Source organism: Podarcis muralis, chromosome 12 (genome assembly GCF_964188315.1).
Source record: "Podarcis muralis chromosome 12, rPodMur119.hap1.1, whole genome shotgun sequence".
Classification (NCBI taxonomy): domain Eukaryota; kingdom Metazoa; phylum Chordata; class Lepidosauria; order Squamata; family Lacertidae; genus Podarcis; species Podarcis muralis.
In genome coordinates, this window is record NC_135666.1 from 62843674 (window position 1) to 62863432 (window position 19759).

General features: G+C 41.1%; 1 protein-coding gene and 1 pseudogene across 2 annotated transcripts in view; both read right to left on the reverse strand.

The window, feature by feature from the left end:
* Positions 1–19759, reverse strand: part of ADCY1 (adenylate cyclase 1) — a 221327-nt gene that overhangs the window by 171055 nt on the left and 30513 nt on the right. The gene's annotated exons all lie outside the window — the stretch shown is intronic.
* On the reverse strand, positions 2800–9843 carry LOC144329336 (uncharacterized; annotated as a pseudogene).

Sequence of the window (19759 nt, forward strand, 5' to 3'; positions counted from 1 at the left end):
AATTTCATTGGGTCTCTATGAGTATGGCCAGCATTGGGGGAAAAACACTGTAATGGATGATTTTGAAGTCATTTCTACACCAGGTAAAGTCATTTTTAGCTCCCCAATTCCCCCTCCCAACTTGTCCCATATTTTAACCTACCTACTTGTAAGTAGACCAAACCAACTATGTTGTAATGCATAGGCTAGGATTAGTCCTATTTTTAGAGCTACAGTGCTCTGGTTTATTTTGCATTCTGTTTCAACCTTCTGCCGGCTTTTCCACATTAATATTCCTATTATTGTTTAATAGTTTCACAAGTTTGACGTGCCAGTCTTGTGGGATATAATCCACTAGAGCAGTCAAGTACAACATTACCTGTATTGCTAGAGTGGACATGCAGGGGATGTTGGTCCAGCCAGTTGAACTTCCTGTTACACCTGGCTGGAGCACCCTTCCTTTGCATGTGACTAGTAGGTGGGCATGATCTATCCAGACCTAGTAAAAAGGCCAAGTCATGTAGCCACCTCCCTCCTTCTTCCTTTTTCTGCTTCCTGCTTCCCCTGGACTGCATTGTTGGCTCTCAACCAGCAGTCCATGGGGAATCTCCCATATGGGGTGTACATATTTGTAACTTTAAGGCTAAAACTTACCTTCAGGGATCACACTGTACTGTGCCTGATCGCAAGTAAACTGCTTTTTGTTACTTATTAATAAGACTGTTGTGTCTTTATTCTTTTAGGAGGGATAAAAGGGGTCTTACCAGGAATAATAGAACTTAAGAGATTCTAATGAATCTGCAACTAGCTTCCTGCTGTGTGATAGGGAATGCACTCTGCTGTATGAAGAAACTTGTTAGCGCGAGTTAGGAAGGATAATATTAATCAATATATCATCTCCTGTTACCCACAACATTCCCACAAGTCTCAGGGTTCTGGAATCCCCACATGCCGAAATGCTTGGCATTCAGGATACTGGATGTTTCGGATCAGAGTTGTCTACACTGGAAGGAAGCCATTTTGATACAGAGTGTCTGGGATTAAATGGAGAAGTCTTGGGGATAAATTGGGAATAAATTCTGTGTATGTGACTGACACCCCAAAAGATCAATTGATGCACATTCCAACATATGCATTCTTGTAATTAATATGTCCACACACAAAAAAGGGAAGCAAGAAGGCATTCATTACGATCCACTAGAATTTGTTCATTCATGGGTGGGATAACTGTCAAAACCAAAACATTCAGGGTCTGCTCCTCCATTTGCTGTTGTCCTGATCCAGCATTTTTTTTTACAAATAGTGGCAAATGTCCCCCTCCCCCAATACTATTATCATCATCACCATCTGATTATACCTTTACATAGCAAGGTAATATTAACATTCCCCAAACTGTAACTATCCACAAGTATTCAGTCATTAACATTCAGGCTATGATTAGTACAAAAAAATATTACCGTAATTCTTGTAATTTTACTTAACTTCTTCATCCAAAACATACAAGAAAACTACCAGAAGGGTCTTCAGTGGTTGTAAAATAGCAATATGTTCTATGTGATATCTGTCAAAGACTTACACTTTAAAGAATGGCTACAGTTATAATTTTTTTCAGAAGCAAATTTGTGAAACATTATTACTTATATACATATCAGATGTGTTCAGTGGAGTGGAGTCCCATTAATAGATCTTACAAAACTGCAGAACCTTGAAATATTTAACTGTTAAAAAGGCAACAATTGGGAGGAGAGGGGGAAGCTTTTCTTTATTTTGTCTTTATTTTTTATTTAATGAAGATTATGCAGCATGCCTATAGGGTCACCTCAGAGACCCACTGTGTCTTTCTGCTCCATTTTGGTCTCTCCAGGGTGAATCCACACACACAGGACACCTGCTTTACTATAAGAAGGAAAAATGATTTTCCTCATATTCCTAGAATTGTGTTGTTCTCACTGGAATCAAAAAGTGGAGTGCCATCTGATGCTTTAGAGGCTGGCTATTTTATAGGATAAAAGGTAAAGGACCCCTGACAGTTAAGTCCAGTCGCTGACGACTCTGAGGTTGCAGCGCTCATCTCACTTTACAGGCCGAGGGAGCCGGCATTTGTCTGCAGACAGTTTTTCCGGGTCATGTGGCCAGCATGAGACCAAGCTACAGGAGCTCACCCTGTCGCGGGCATTCGAACTGCCAACCTTCTGATTGGCAAGCCCAAGAGGCTCAGTAATCAAATAAGCAAGTTTATTTTAAAAGCCTTAACAAGTTTATGGTTTCAGATAATTTTTCTTGTCAGTTTCTTAATCTTAGTTTCTATACCGGCCCATACCTTTCCTAATAACTGCTAACCGGTTCCCACTGGCCAATCACTTCACACTCATTTAACCCTTTCCTTATGACCCACCTAGGAGGGCAAACGCCACACCCTCCTTGTGGAAGAATATATTATTCTTGCATCTGACTGCATTTAGAATCTCATCCCTTTTTAAACCTTCCCTCCCACTGTCCTGATACAAATGGTCCCCTATGCTGTCTTGAAGCTTAGGAAAAGCTCTCAATAGCAGCATAGAGTCAATCAACACTGGAATCACAGAGGACGGAACAAATAAAATTTGTAAAAATTGTCCAGTAGCACCTTAGAGACCAACTAAGTTTGTTCTGGGTATAAGCTTCCGTGTGCATGCACACTTCTTCAGATACACTGAAAGAGATGTCACCAGACCCTTATATATAGTGGGAGGGTGGGGTGGGGTTTTTCTCAGAATGGTAGTAGGAGAAGAAGGAGAAGGAGAAGGCGAAGGAGGAGAAGGCGAAGGAGAAGGAGAAGAGGAGGAGGAGTTTGGATTTGAAACCCCGCTTTATCACTACCCTAAGGAGTCTCAAAGCGGCTAACAATCTCCTTTCCCTCCTCCCCCACAACAAACACTCTGTGAGGTGAGTGAGGCTGAGAGACTTCAGAGAAGTGTGACTAGTGCAAGGTCACCCAGGAGCTGCATGTGGAGGAGCAGGGAAGTGAACCCGGTTCACCAGATTACAAGTCCACCGCTCTTAACCACTACACCACAATGGGTGATTGACTCAATGGGTATGGTAAACCTGTTGACGACTGTTAACAACTGCAATTAGTCCTACAGGAAAAAGCAAGGAATAGTATGCAGATGACCAAAAATAGCTTTAGCATACATAATGAGACAAGAATCCAATACCTCTATTCAGAACAGGTCTCTCCATAGTTTTCAGTTTAGTAAAGGTAAAGGTACCCCTGCCCGTATGGGCCAGTAGTGTCCGACTCTGGGGTTACGCGCTCATCTCGTTTAAGAGGCCGGGAGCCAGCGCTGTCCGAAGACACTTCCATGGGTCACGTGGCCAGTGTGACTAAGCTGCTCTGGCGAGCCAGCACAGCGCACGGAAACGCCGTTTACCTTTCCGCTATAAAGCGGTACCTTTTTGTCTAGTTGCACTTTGGGATGCTTTCGAACTGCTAGGTGGGCAGGAGCTGAGACCGAACGACGGGAGCTCACCCCGCCGCGGGGATTCGAACTGCCGACCATCGGCAAGTCCTAGGCACTGAGGTTTTACCCACAGCGCCACCCGCGTCCCAGTTTAGTAATAAGTTGTAATTCAGCAACTTCTCTTTCAAGTCTATTTCTGAAATTCTTTTGTAATAAGACATAGATAGATCTATTATAAACATAGATTATAAGATATTCGCGGGAATCCTAGCAAAGAGATTGAAAAATATATTGAGAAAAAGTATTCACAGAGACCAAGCCGGCTTTTTGCCGGGAAGGCACATGAAGGATAATATAAGGAATGTGGTAAACATTATAGAATACTTATCGGACAGATGTGATAAACAAGGGATATTGTTATTTGTGGACGCAGAAAAAGCGTTCGACAATCTAATTTGGGATTTCATGCTAAAACAACTGGAGTTTATGGAGGTTGGTGCTGAGTTTTATAACGGGGTAAAAGCAATTTATACGGAACAGAAGGCCAGACTGACAATAAATAGTGTGGAGACCTCAGAAATAAGAATTGCTAAAGGAACAAGACAAGGATGCCCTCTTTCCCCACTGCTGTTTATTATGGTGTTAGAAGTTTTGTTAAACTCTATAAGAGGAAACAGAGGGATAAGAGGGATAACAGTTGGGCAGAATGAATACAAAACAAAGGCGTTCGCGGACGACCTGGTAATAACAATGGAGGACCCACTAAACTCAACAAAAGAGGTACTTGAAGAATTCGAACAGTTTGGAAAAGTAGCCGGTTTCAAATTGAATAAAAAGAAAACAAAAATTATTGCAAAAAATATGGAGACAGATAAAATTGAAGAAATACAAAATGCAACGGGGATAGAGGTGACTGGGAAAGTTAAGTATTTGGGAATATGGGTAACACCAAAAAACATAGATCTCTTTAAAAATAATTATGACATAGTATGGAAAGGGGTTAAGAAAGATATGGAATCATGGGGCAGGCTGAAAATTTCATTTTGGGGCAGAATAGCTATAATCAAGATGAGCGTTCTCCCAAGAATGCTATTCCTTTTTCAGAACATTCCTGTTATCAGGGGTACAAAGATATTTAAGGAATGGCAGAAGGTGATTTCGAAATTTGTCTGGCAAGGCAAGAAGCCAAGGATTCAATATAAATTATTGACAGACATGAAGGAAAGGGGGGGCTTCGCCCTACCTGATCTAAAATTATATTTCGAGGCAGCTTGCCTATGCTGGATCAGATCTTGGATCAAATTGGAAGACAGGGAGGTGTTAGATTTAGAGGGATATAATATTAGGTTTGGGTGGCACGCTTACCTATGGTATGGGAAGAGGAAAATACACAGGGGTTTTGGAAATCACACCTTCAGAGGTCCACTGATTGAGGTGTGGGAAAGGAACAGAGAGGTGCTGGAACCCAAAACTCCCCACTGGTTATCGCCGCTAGAAGCGATGAGTGTCAGCAAAATAAATAGAGGAGATAACTGGCCTACATACGAGCAACTGTTAATGAAAGAAGAGGGGAAATGGAAACTAAAGCCGTACGATCAAATTAAGGAGAAAGTTTATGACTGGTTGCATTACTTTCAGCTAAACGGAATGCTCAGAAAAGATATTGCAGACAAAGGGTATGCCGATAAAGACTCCAGATTCCAAACCGAAATACTGAACAACAATTATAGAACTCTATCTAAAATGTACAACCTGTTGTTAGGCTGGAATCTAATAGATGAAGAAGTAAAGGCAGTAGCGATTCACTGGGCGAGAGACATTGGCCATAACATATATGCTGAAGAGTGGGAGAAACTTTGGAAAGTACACCTTAAGTTTACAGCCTGTGTGACATTGAAAGAAAACTTAATGAAAATGTTCTATCGCTGGTATCTAACCCCTGTAAAGTTAGCCAAAATGTACGGGATCTGTAACAAATGTTGGAAGTGTAGAGAAAGGGAGGGGTCCTATTACCACATGTGGTGGGAGTGCCAAAAGGTTAAAGAGTTTTGGGAGGGGGTGTACAACGAATTGAAAAAAATTCTAAGATATACTTTCGTTAAAAAACCTGAGGCGTTTCTGTTGGGAATGATAGGGAGGGAGATAAGAAAGAAAGATCATAGGCTTTTTCAATATGCAACAGCGGCTGCAAGAATCTTAATAGCTCAAAATTGGAAATCTGAGAAACTGCCGACAATCGAAGAATGGAGAGCAAAACTGTTAGATTATGCAGAGATGGATAAGATGACAGGGAAAATAAGATACTCTAAAGATCAGAGGTTTATTGAGGAGTGGGAAAATTTTACGAATTATCTGGAAAACTTGAGTGAAGGTCAGATAACGCTAGTGGGTTTTAAAAGAGCTCTGTAAAAAGGAAAAAAAAGGGTACTGTCAGAGAGAAAGAGAAGAATTACAGCGGTTAACGACAATACAGCATAAGAAATGCGAAGTTTTATAAGAATATAACGGATGATTCACGGGAAGGCTGAAGGAAGTTGTATTATATAATTTGTGAATATGAGAAGTAACTTTTATGTTTTGTATTTTTTATTTGCAATTCAATAAAAATTACGAATGAAAAAAAAAAAAAAAAAGACAGCTGCTTTGAGGTCCTGTATTGAATGTCCTGGGAGACTGAAGTGTTCTCCTACTGGCTTCTCTGTCTTGTGATTCCTGATGTCAAATTTATGTCATAGCTGTCAACTTTTCCCTTTTCTTGTGAGGAATCCTATTTGGAATAAGGGAATTTCCCTTTTAAAAAGGGAAAGGTTGACAGCTATGATTTATGTCCATTTATCCTTTGGCGTAGGGTTTGGCCTGTTTGTCCAATATGGCATTTGGTGGCATACACAATGTTAGAAGATGAGCAATTAAATAGGCCTGAGATGGTATTTTTATGTTGTTGGGTCCAGGGATGGTGTTTTCTGGGTGCATGTGCCAGCAAAGTTGGCATCTGGGTTTATTGTGCGCTCAGGTACCAATATCCATGTTAAGTCTGGTTGCTGTATTATTGTGGGTGAGTAGTTGTTTAAAGTAGAGATGAGTGGGTGAGTAGTTGTTTAAAGTAGAGACATCACCTATGCCAACAAAGGTCCGTATAGTAAAAGCTATGGTTTTCCCAGTAGTGATGTATGGAAGTGAGAGCTGGACCATAAAGAAGGCTGATCGCCGAAGAATTGATGCTTTTGAATTATGGTGCTGGAGGAGACTCTTGAGAGTCCCATGGACTGCAAGAAGATCAAACGTATCCATTCTTTTTTTTTTGTTTTTTTGCATCATACTTTTTTATTGAGATTATACAAAAAGAAAAAAACACGGACAAAGAAAAAGGAGAGAAGGTAACAATAAGAATACATATAAATACTCATATAGAGTATACTTTGTTTACTTAAATTATTATTTCCCTTCCCTCGACTATACAAAAAAAGAAACTGGTTTACCACATATTTCTAACAAACCATAATATACTACACTCTTTCAGACCTGGGACTCCCCTCCACCCTTTTGGTAAGTATCAAACATGTTCCATACTCCCGTACTTATTTTTCACAAATCAAATTTAGTCGCTAGTAAATTTTTCCTATCCCCACCAGTGCTTTATAGATTTGTTCCTATATAGTTCCAATATTTACTCCAATTTTTCTGAAATTTCTGTTCGTCTTGATCTCGAATTTTAACTGTTAACCTATCCAACTCGGCATAATTTATCATTTTGGCCTGCCAATCACTTAAACTGGGTATATTTTCCACTTTCCAATTTTGCGCCAATATAATTCTTGCTGCGGTGGTGGCGTAAAGAAATATGGTCTTATCTTCTTTTTTAATTTCTTTGCCCATCAGTCCCAACAAAAAGGCTTCAGGTCTTTTGGGAAAGGTGTATTTAAATATTTTTTTAAGCTCATTATAAATAATTTCCCAAAAGCCTTTCACCTTGTTACAACACCACCACATGTGATAAAGATTACCCTCCACCTCGCCACATTTCCAGCATTTGTTGTTCTGTAACCTATACATTTTGGCCAGCTTCACCGGTGTATGGTACCATCTATATAACATCTTCCAAATATTCTCTCTCAATGCCGTACAGGCCGTAAATTCATTCTTAAGGAAATCAGCCCTGAGTGCTCACTGGAAGGACAGATCGTGAAGTTGAGGCTCCAATACTTTGGCCACCTCATGAGAAGAGAAGACTCCCTGGAAAAGACCCTGATGTTGGGAAAGATGGAGGGCACAAGGAGAAGGGGACGACAGAGGATGAGATGGTTGGATGGTGTTCTTGAAGCTACCAGCATGAGTTTGATCAAACTGCGGGAGGCAGTGGAGGACAGAAGTGCCTGGCGTGCTCTGGTCCATGGGGTCACGAAGAGTTGGACACGACTAAACGACTAAACAACAACAACAGTTGTTTAAAATTGGGTGGCTGGCTGTAGGCAATGAAAGGTCTTCCTCCCAGAGCTTGAGAAAGAGAATTGTTGTTGTCTAGAAGAGGCTGTAAATCTCTGATGATGCATTGAACTGTTTTAACTTGGGAGCTGTATGTGATTACCAGTGATGTTCTGTTATTTTCTCTTTTGGGTCTGTCTTGCAGCAAGTTCTCTATGGGTATCAGTCTGGCTTTGTTGATCTATTGTTTGACTTCATCGGGCAGATATTTTAGTTCCAAAAAGGTTTGCTGTAGATCTCTTAGGTGAGAATCCCTGTCTGTAGAGTTGGAACAGATGCGGCTGTAACGTAGAGCATGGCTATATAAAACTGATTGTTTGGTATGTTTGGGATAGTAGCTGGAAGCATGTAGATATGTTTGTTGGTCAGTTGGTTTTTGGTATAAGGTGGTGTCTATGCGCCCATCCTGTATTTTTATAGTAGTGGCCAGAAAATGTATTTCTTGCATAGATTGGTTCATTGTTAGGTTGATGGTGGGGTGAAAGTCATTGAATGTCTGGTGGAAGGTGTCCAGGGTCTGCTGACCATGTGTCTAGATAATAAAAATATCATTAATGTATCACAGGTACAAGAGAGGTTTACCGTATTTTTCTCTCTATTACACGCAGATTTTTTCTCCTAAAAAGGAAGGGGAAATGTCTGTGCGTGTTATTGAGCGAATGTGGGGGGTCCCTGGAGCCGATTAGGGGAGCGCAGGAACAAACATCAGCAAAAATCAAATCGTGTGTTGCGTCGGAGAGGGAAACCTGAAAAGAGGAAGTTGCTGCTTTCCTGCATTCTGCCTCAGGGTCTTACTGCCCACTCGCTTGTGTTTCATTGCTGTGTTTGCTCAAACGGAACAAAGAGCAGGCAAATCCCCTCCCCTCCAGGCAAGCAGAGGGGAAAGCAGAGGTCTTTCCTTCTAATTCCTCTCCGTGCTCCTCGCAGGCAGCCAGAAAACATGCAGGAGAGAGAGAGCTGGCTTCGGTTTGGGGAAACTTTTGCCTTTCTTTCCTCCCTTCCGTTAAATCCCTCTCCTGCATTCTTAGCCAGCTGCTTCTCTGCACACCCCTCTCATGTCCCTTCTTTGTTTTTCCTTCGCTCCCCACTTAAAATGTGGTTACAAAGCATAGATCCACATGGACCCTCAGGATCTTTGCATTGGGTCACCCCAAATTCACCATCAGATCACATAGCATGTCCATGGCTACAGCCTGCCCCCCCAAAATCATGCACCCACTGTTGCCTGGGGCTGCAATGGTGCAAAAACGTGGTTAAAAAGCATGGATCCACAGGATCTTTGGATTGGGCCACCCCACATTCACCATCAGATCACATAGCAGCCTGCCCCCCAAAAATCACACACCCACTGTTGCCTGGGGCTGCAATGGTGCAAAAACGTGGTTAAAAAGCATGGATCCACATGGATCCTCAGGATCTTTGGATTGGGCCACCCCAAATTCACCATCAGATCACATAGCAGCCTGCCCCCCAAAAATCACACACCCACTGTTGCCTGGGGCTGCAATGGTGCAAAAATGTGGTTAAAAAGCATGGATCCTCAGGATCTTTGCATTGAGCTACCCCAAATTCACCATCAGATCACATGTCTGTGGCCACAGCATGAAGCACAAAAATGATACATCCACTGTTTCATTCAGAATTTTTTCCCTTGTTTTCCTCCTCTAAAAATGATGTGCGTGTTATGGTCAGGTGCGTGTTATAGAGCGAAAAATACGGTAAGTGGGTAAGAGTTTAGGAAGCATTGTTCCAAATCTGCCATTAAGATGTGCTGCTGATCTGAAGGAGCAGGCCATCTCCAAATCTGAAGTGGTTGTGGGTGAGGACAAAATGGCAGTTTGGTAGCAAAGTCCACTGTGGTTTTATCTGAAATGGTGTTCCTTACAGCTTGTAATCCATCGTTGTGTGGGATGCTGGTGTACAGGGATTCCACACCCATAGTGGCTAGTATAGTATTGTTAGGTAGATTGTTCAAAGATTGTATTTTCCTCAGAAAGTCTGTAGTGTCACCTATGTAGCTAGGAGCACTGATGGCATACGGTTTCAGAACAGAGTCCATATATCCCGAAACACCTACTGTGATAGTGCCGATACCTGAGATGATGGGGTGTTCAGGTTTCCTGGTTTGTGTATTTTGGGTAGAAGACAGAAGGTTCCTGGTCGAGGTTCTGCTGGTGTATTTGAGAGGATCTGTTCTTGGATGTGTGGGGGTAGCTCCTTAACAATCTTGTTCAGTTCTTTTTTGTATTCCTGTGTGGGGTCTGAGTCCAGTTTTTTTGTAAAAGGCGGTATTGGAGAGTTGTCTTTGAGCCTCCTTGATGTAATCAGTTTTGTTCATGATGACAACAGCTCCACCCTTGTCTGCCTCTCTAATTATAACATCTGGGTTGTTCTTGAGATTGTCTATGGCCCTCCTTTCAGCATGGTTTAGATTTTGTTGTAAGCGATGGTGTTTTCTTGTCACATCATGTGGAGTCTCTTTTTTTGTAATATTTTTTTATCGCAGTTGGTGGTCAATGTTCTGTTCATTGGTGGGTTGAGAGGGTGGTAGTTGTTCCCCAGTAGGCTGAGAGATGTTGTGTTGTGAAGATGCTGTTTGTTCTTTTTTGTCTTGTTCTTGTGTGTGTTGAAAGTACTCCTTCAGGCGTATATGGGAAAATGCTTCCAAGTCCCCGCAGAACTGAATCATGTGTGGGGATTTGGCAGGGCAGAATGATAGTCCACATGAAAGGACTGATTCCTCAGCTGGGCTGAGTGTTTGTTGTGAGAGATTGACAATATTGTTGATCTTGTTGTTTTGATTGGTAGCCTGTAGGTTGGAAAGGTTAGAGAGTTTTTTGTTTTTCTTTTTTTTTTCAGCAACTCCAGTTGAGAGTTTCTTTCTTTGTGGAACTCTTGCCAAGCTGGGTTCTTCCTTGTAGAGTTGTCCAGTACAGAGAGTTCCTCCTTTTTTTGCTTCTGTTTAGAGTACAGAACGCTGATCAGAAGTTTGAGGAGGGAACACTTAACCAGATGAGGAACAGTTATGCAGCAGGGAGAAGAGGACTAGGAGAGAAAGAATGTGGTGAACAGAGCCGTAGCTAGGTGATCTTGCACCCCTGGCAGAACCGTCCAGAATGGGCTCCCTAGCCACAGACAAATAAGCTCTTCTTTCCGCCTCTCCTCTAACCCCACTCCACCCATTCTATTTCTCACACACTTCACCTTGTAATGAATACTTTCACAGAAAATCCAATATTAAATTTATTATTTCTTAATAAAAGGTTTTTATGAGTTTTAATTTATTGAAACTACGTTCACAAGATGCTACGCTTACTGGCATAGTGAGAAATCTTTTCAGTGCTATTTCGATATAAGGATAAACATCTCTTAACCCATACTTGGCTATACATTTCAACATATCTAAATGGGAAGCTGTGCCAATGTTTTCAAGTAGTTCTGCTCCTTGAAATTTGAAAGAAGCTCCTCCAGGTCTCCTTCTTTGGAGGTCTTTAAGCAGAGGCTTGACAACCATGTGTCAGGAGTGTTCTGATGGTGTTTCCTGCTTGGCAGGGGGTTGGACTCGATGGCCCTTGTGGTCTCTTCCAACTCTATGATTCTATGATTCTAGGTACCAGTTCCACTGTATCATTGTCTCGGCTGTACTTGGTACGAAAATCTGCAGCACATTTTTCAAGATGGGATGTTAGACTTTTATTTAAAACTTTCCCTGACAGAAAACTGAAATCTGATGAAACAGTACCATATATCTGAGATCTGTTTTTAATTTCAGAGATAATTCTGTCAAAAACCTTAAAACACTCATTTTGAAAGGAGTTCTCAGCAGAGAGCAAATATCCCTCGACGTCAGTTAGTTGAGAAACATATACTGCCTTTGGCTTCTGACTTTTCCCAAACACCTGGTCCTTCAGGGGCATAGTTACCCCATTTAGGACCAGGGAGTCCTCCACAACCACCCGCCCCCTGTCCCCTCAAAACAGTACTTCTGTCTTATCAGGATTCAACCTCAATCTGTTAGCCGCCATCCATCCTCCAGACACTCACACAGGACCTTCACCGCCTTTACTGGTTCTGATTTAAAAGAGAGGTAGAACTGGGTATCATCCACATACTGATGAACACCCAGCCTAAACCCCTGATGCTCTCTCCCAGCGGTTGCATGTAGATGTTAAAAAGCATGGGAGAGAGGATGGAACCCTGAGACACCCCACAAGTGAGACCCCAGGGGTCCGAACACTCACCCCCCAACACCACTTTCTGAACACGGCCCAGGAGGAAGGAGCAGAACGACTGTATAACGGTGCCCCCAGCTCCTCTAGATGGTCCAGAAGGATGCCATGGTCAAAGGTATCAGAGGCTGCTGAGAGATCCAGCAGAACTAGGAAACAGCTCTCACCTTTGTCCCCAGCCCGCCAGAGATCATCAACCAGTGCGACCAAGGCAGTTTCAGACCCATGATGAGGCCTGAATCCCGACTGGAAGGGATCCAATGGTCCGCATCCTCCAGGCATGCCTAGAGTTGTTCAGCAACCACCCGCTCAATCACCTTGCCCAAGAATAGAAGACTTGAGACTGGGCGATAGTTGGCCATATTTTCCAGGTCCAAAGATGTTTGTTTTTTAAAGAAGTGGTTTAATAACTGCCTCTTTCAGCGGGTCTGGAAAGGCTCCCTCACAGAAGGAAGCATTCACCACCCTGCAGAGCCCATTACCCAGCCCTTCCCAGCTCAATTTTATGAGCCAGGATGGGCAAGGATCAATGAGACAGGTGGTCGGTTTTACTTGTCCAAGCAGCCTGTCCACAACCTCAGAGGTAACAGACTGGAATTGATGCCATGCAACTTGACTAGACAGGACTCTAGCACTCTCCCGCCCTGGCCCTGCTCCCATGGTGGAGTCTACCTCTTTCTGAATCTGAGCAACTTTATCTGTAAACTTTATCTGTATCATTGCAGGAGATCTAGGGGTCCTTACTGGGCCCCGATGGCACAGGTGGTTCCGTTAAATTATGAACCACCTGAAAGTCTCCTGCTGCTGTTTTCTGCAGATGCAATAGAGGCGGTGAAGAAGGTCCTCTTTGCCGTCCCCATCATCACTTGGTAGGCTTGATGTTGAGCTCTAACCCGTGTCCGGTCCAATTCAGAATGAGTTTTCCACCACCAGACGTCTCAATGATTGTTTCATTGCCCTCAGGTCTAGGGGAAACCACGGGGCTGTCCGGGCTGCATGCAATCAGACAGGGTGCTTTGGAGCCAAACAGTCGATAACCTTGGTTAACTCCGCATTCCAACAGGTCACCAGGGAATCAGCTGAAAGGCCATCAACCTGGGATAAAATATCCCCTGCCACTCTCTGGAAACCATTTGGATCCATTAAGTGGTGGGGGGGTGGACCATCCAAATCGGTCCCACCTCCCTGCAGGGGGAAGGGTTGCGGAGAAGTCCAGTTGCACCAGGAAGTGATCTGACTATGGCACTTCTTTTGTTTCACTTTTACTTAGTGTCAGATAACCCGCATTCATAAAGATGAACACCAGGTCTAAGGCATGCCTATGAATTGAGCCAAACTTATTCAGGGACAGCCCCAAGGAGGCCATGCTTTCCATGAAGTCCCGAGTGGCCCCTTGTAAGGTCATGTCAGCATGGATGTTAAAATCCCCATGGACAATCAAACTAAGTGTCTCAAGGAGCACTTCCGCCACGACCTGAAGCAGCTTGGCCAGGGAATCCTTGGTGCAGCAGGGAGGTTGGTACACATTCCTACTTGCTGCTGCCTTTCAGCAGGGAGCAGCCTCCTGCACACTCACAAAGCAGCAGCAGTGTCCCAATGACCTCCTGGAGCCTTTTAGCTGTAGGTAAGTGTGGGCTCCGTCCCCTAGGCCAGATGGAGAAGGGCCTTGAAGCAGGGAGTGGCCCCCTCCGCACTCACAAAGCAATATGGTGGTGAATATAATGATCTGAGAGCCAGTGTGGTGTAGTGGTTAAGAGCGGTAGTCTGCTAATCTGGGGAACCGGGTTCGCGTCTCCGCTCCTCCACTTGCAGCTGCTGGGTGACCTTGGGCCAGTCACGCTTCCTTGAAGTCTCTCAGCCCCACTCACCTCACAGAGTGTTTGTTGTGGGGGAGGAAGGGAAAGGAGAATGTTAGCCGCTTTGAGACTCCTTAAAGGGAGTGAAAGGCGGGATATCAAATCCAAACTCTTCTTCTTCTTCTTCATCTGCACAATTCTATGGGAGGCTGGTGAATGTCCACAAGGGCCAGTCATTATGCACATTAATTACTACATTCCCTCCAACATAAATGTAAATATTTACAGCTTTTTAAAAATTGCTATTATCTTGTAACTGATTATATGATGCATATTCAGTAACAAGATAATAGCAACGCACACACATACACATTAAGGTTGATTGCTTTGTTATATACAACTACATATTACAGATATGAGAATTCTGGTATATTGTTAACTTGAAAATAATTTAGATGAAGGGGGAAAATTGAAATGCAGAGAGTATGCAACCCTAATGTTTGCTGGTTATAGACACAAAGCTTCTATGTAGGGCCCATAATTTTATCCACAATACACTTAGACACTCATCCCTTCCACCTCCCCTTACAAGCTGAGGTTAGAAATTTCTTCACCTGGTTTGTGCTAACTGTAGCTTGTAATTTTGTCTGAGCCCAGCAAACTAAGGTTTCTGTGCAAATTATAGTTTGATGGGTTAGCAGGTCTAACTAGTAATATAAGAGAGCAAGAAGTATGTAAAGAGGAGTGGAAAAACTGTGGTATATTTGGGAAATAATTGCAAATAAGTGAAAACACTAGCAGCATTAAGGTAAATTCAACAGAATAATAAAGGAAGAATAGGGGAGAAAGTGATCTAAATGGATATATAAGAATATTCAGGAACGTTGGGAAAATTAAAAGAACTAGGGAGGGGTAAGAAGTGAAGTCATGGAATGTTTTTATTAAAAGAAAGATATTAACGGTGGAAATGTATATTTGAACGTGAATGTGATTTTGGAAATCGTAATAATGAAAATTATAAAATGATAGATAGATGATAGATAGATACATAGTTTGATGGGTTCATACACAATGGCAAACTACAATTTGCCACAGATCAGGACCAGCAGTTTCTGTCAGAATGCAAGGAAAGTTGGTGGGGAAAGATTCGTGAGTGCACAAAGGTCATATGAGCCTGTTCATTTCCAGATACCACGGTTTGGGATTATGTCTGAATGGTCGCATGACATATTAGCAGTTTGGGTGTAGGCAACTACAGAACTGATTCCCTCACTTACCATTCAAACAAATAAACCCCTTCACACTACATACAACTAACCAATGCTATTAGATGATCCTGAGGATCCTGGAGACAACTGGCGCTATTGACTATAAACATTCTGATAACTTCAAATGCCTGCCCTTTAAGATGTAGCTCAAAGCATCTGGATTAGTTGTAGTTTCCAAGTCCCTTTCAAAGGTAGCCCCACGTAGAGCACATTGCAGTAGTCCAAGCAGGAGATAACCAGAGCATGCACCACTCTGGCAATACAGTCTGTGGGCAGGGAGGGTCTCATCCTGCATACCAGATGGAGCTGGTAAACAGCTGCCCTGGGCACAAAATTGACCTGCGCCTCCATGGACAGCTGTGAGTCCAGAATGACTCCAAGGCTGCAACATGGTCCTTTATGGGATCACCTCTGTCTGATCTCTGAACCTGATCTCCAATTCACAGACACCTCTGTGTGGAATGCCTTCACGGTGTAAGCCCTTAGTCTTATATTTTGCTTTCTAACAGGACCAGGTTTAAAAATAAAATAAAATTGAAAGGTTGTATCAGTGATTGCGCTATGATCCTGTTTCCAGTAGGAAAGGTTGGTATGGAAAAAATCCACTGAAGATAAGAAGTTTGAAAACCACCTCTCTAGGGAACAGATGAAGGCAGGAGATGAAGCTACCGGCAACAGATATGTGAAATAATATTATCTGAGATGCAAAAGACTTTCAACTCAGAGGTTGGATTTCTGAAAGAACAGACTACAGCCCTGGATGGCAATTTAAGTCCCATTTTTTGATAGTAATAACAGAGGAAAGAGAAAGCTACTTCCTGCTAACTTCACATGGTTTCACTCCTCACTGGCTTTACTTAACATTTATATCCTGAGGCCTATTCAGATAGTTTCTTTTTTTTTTTTTTTGTAAAATCTAGATAAGAACCTTAACTATGTCAAACAAGATGGTATGCTCCCATTGATCTCATACCCCACTGATGTCACATAAACAAGGAATATCTGGGATGCCTAAATAATGGATGATTTTGCTACATAAAGAGAGAACAAAGAGTTGCATAATCCAGTAAGGACATGATAAATAATTGCTAAGAAGTCTTTTAAAATTATAGTGGGAAAACAAAGTATCTTTCTGGTTCCAAGTGTGATCCCTATTGAAAAATTGATCTCCCAAGATCAAGTGTGTGCTTGAAAAACCTGAATCATTCATACCTTCAATCATTTTAATGATTTTAATGAAGGTCAGTTATAACTTCAAAAACCAGTTATACCCAGGTTGGTTGCTAATGATATGGGACATTGTAATTTACAAATTATATTAGGACTAGGGAAGGTCAATAAGCTGATAACAAGTTATTGATTTTTTTTAATAGCGTAAGTGTTTTCTGTAGAATAACATGCATTATTGGAAACATTCTAAATTTCATGTAAGCTATGAATGATGACATTCTTTAATGGGTTTGTGATTCTTTTGCACTTGTTTGTACCTTACTGAACATTATGTTATCTTTTTCTTTTTCTATTGTGAGATTAAAGTGCTGCTTAGTAAATGAGTTTTTTTATGTAACAACAATACAAATAATGCATGACAAAATGGCAAGGAAAGATTCTGCCACAGCTTTTGTGAATATTGAGGGTTTTATGTACATCTTAAAAGAAGAACTGTGCTCCAGTAACTATGAATGTGGTTTCATAATTAATTTTCCAAAACTATAAACATCAAATCTATGACATATATGAAATATTGCCAAGACAGTATTCCAGGAGGTGTTGTGAAAAAATATATCAGTGTTTCAAGACTGGGTGCAGAACTGAACAAATAATAAGCTAACTTTCATTGATTTTTCCATAAAGAAATACAATGGACTGTAGTTTTAGTATCCAGTGACACCATTTGCTGAGTACCTGCTGCAATCATTTGGAGCCCAATTTAAAGAATGTGCTGATCTGTTATTGAATAAACCCTAAAATGGCAGTTTAAAGCCTGAAGATGCACTGAATTCTGTTCACTCATCCATTTAGTTTCATTTCTTGGTAAGTTATCTGTGTTTACATTAGCATACAAATAGTTGGCAGGAACCAAAAAGTATTTGCTACAGTTCTGTTAATACATAATGCAAGGTTCTGCTGGGTTCTTCCCTTAAAGTCAAGAGATAATTTACAGGCAGGCAGTCTCTCTCTTAAATGTCTAATTGTGACAGCAATTCATTGTAGCCAGTGGGTTCAGAAGAGTAAATGTAATGATGAAGAACACTGTTCTCAGGTGCCCCCCATCAGTAAGAATACTCTTTGTAAAATCATGCTGAAATATTGAGAGGATGGGTGGTTCATTGTGCAAAGCTATTGACAAAAGTATGAGTCTGCTACGGAGTGCGGAATGTAGAATATACACCAGAGTAAAGACCTTTTTGTGCCTTCATGTACCAGTTCAGTTGCCAAATGCACATGAATTCTAATGGAATGCCAATAAATGAACATAAATTGGAAGCAACTGCATGGTCCTCTGTCGAGTAGCTGTCCTAGCTGAGCTTCCACTTTTTCTTGAGTTGGCATAGGACACTTTTATTCACGCCTTCTTTTGGTGGCCTGGGCAGGGTAGAATAATTATCAGCAATGTGTTCTGAGCCCTGAGGGGCAGACCAGAAAGGAGAGAGCAAGACAGAGGTGAAGAGGGGTCTCCTTTGAATGTGGGACAGTAGACCAGGTATGTGATGTCCTGCCTTGCACTAGAAATCCAGAGCATTCTTTAATGCAGCGCATGACAGATGAGAGAATCTCTGAAGGTGAGCAAGGAATCCCACAAGAGCCAGCTCAAGAACTGATGCTTGGGAGCATTCAGCTCACCCAATTACTATTTGATCAGTGGGAAAGTTTAATGTCTAATATCCATGTCATGTAGTTCATATGTGACAGATCTGCTGAGAGTACCAGAATCAAAATAGTACATGTTAAGCTACAGAAAAGCAAAATCCCTCTATAAAGTAATAACAATAATAATTTAATAACAATCTATTATTTGTACACTGCCCATCTGACTGAGTTGCTTAGATACAGCTTTGTGTTTGTACACACTCTTTAAAAAAAATTAAAATATTTTTATTAAGTACAAATTAGAAAACATACATATTCAGAACAAAATACAAAAAAAAGAAAATACATCTAACCAAGGAAAAAAACTTAGAGAATATTTTGTCTCTTTTCATATTTACAGTTATTTATACCTCTCTAAAATGCTATTCACAATAAAGCAGTGAAATGAAAGATAAGATATCAGAAAAAAGAACAAAGAAAGAATAAAGAAGTAAAAGAAAAAGATCACAGGTGGAAATTTTTAAAAGTAGATAAGTACTCACAATACATAGCCGTTTCCCATCTATATTTATATTCAATTGTATAATTTCATCTTGTCCTTATCTACCTTAAATAAAGTGTGTTAAAAAAAAAAAAAGACTTCCACCATTTACCTCACGCGTTTTTAATAATCCGTTCGTCAGAACCTCTGTTCTTCATATTTTCCCTTTGGATTTCCTTAATGTCTCACTTTGTATTTTTTATATTACGCACAGGATTATTCTAAACACAACCAGATTTTTGTAGTCGAGCCCTGGTTTTGTAAATAATCATTTAAGAACTCCCATTGCTTCATAACCATAGTTTTGGATTATAGGGAAATAATATATAGGGAAATATTAGAGGATGCAGATGGAAATATTAAATTAAAAACTTACGAACAATTACAAACATTTGGAATAAATTGGTTACAATATTATCAATTAAAAGCAACATATGAAAAAGACATAAAAAGGGGGGATTTGAAAATAAAACCTCAAAATTAGAAAAGGAAATATTGCAAAGCGATAAAAAAATACTTGCAAAAATGTATAGATTATTAATGAAAACCACCTTAGAACAAGAGACGAAAGGGGAAAACATGTTAAAATGGGAGCACGATTTGGGATATGAGATAGATCTGGAAAGATGGAAAACTTTTTGGAAGGAAAACATAAATTTTACTGTGTGTGATTTATTAAGGGAGAATTTCAGAAAAATTCACCACAGATGGTACCTAACCCCTGACAGATTGTCAAAAATAAATAAAAGGAACAATGACAAATGTTGGAAATGTAACAGAACAAAAGGTACGTTATACCACATGTGGTGGACTTGCCCAAAGATGAAAACCTTTTGGGACATGATCCACGACGAAATAAAAAAATTGATAAGGACATCACACACAAAAAAGGCAGAGGCATATCTATTAGGAATTCTAGATAAAGATGTCCCAAAAGATAAAACTAACTTATTTCTATACGCGACAACAGCAGCAAGAATTTTGATTGCTAGCTATTGGAAAGAAGACAGCATCCCAACAAAAAGAGAATGGTTGGGGAAACTTTGCAAGTACCTTGAACTAGCAAAACTGTTTGTACACACTCTATTCCTGGCATTGGATTCTGCAGCTGCTAGTGATGAAATTGCAATGTGTTAGTACACTGGTATAAGGGGAAGGCATGTTCAGTGCTTTTAGACAGAGGAGGCTGAATCAAGCCTTTAGAATTTAC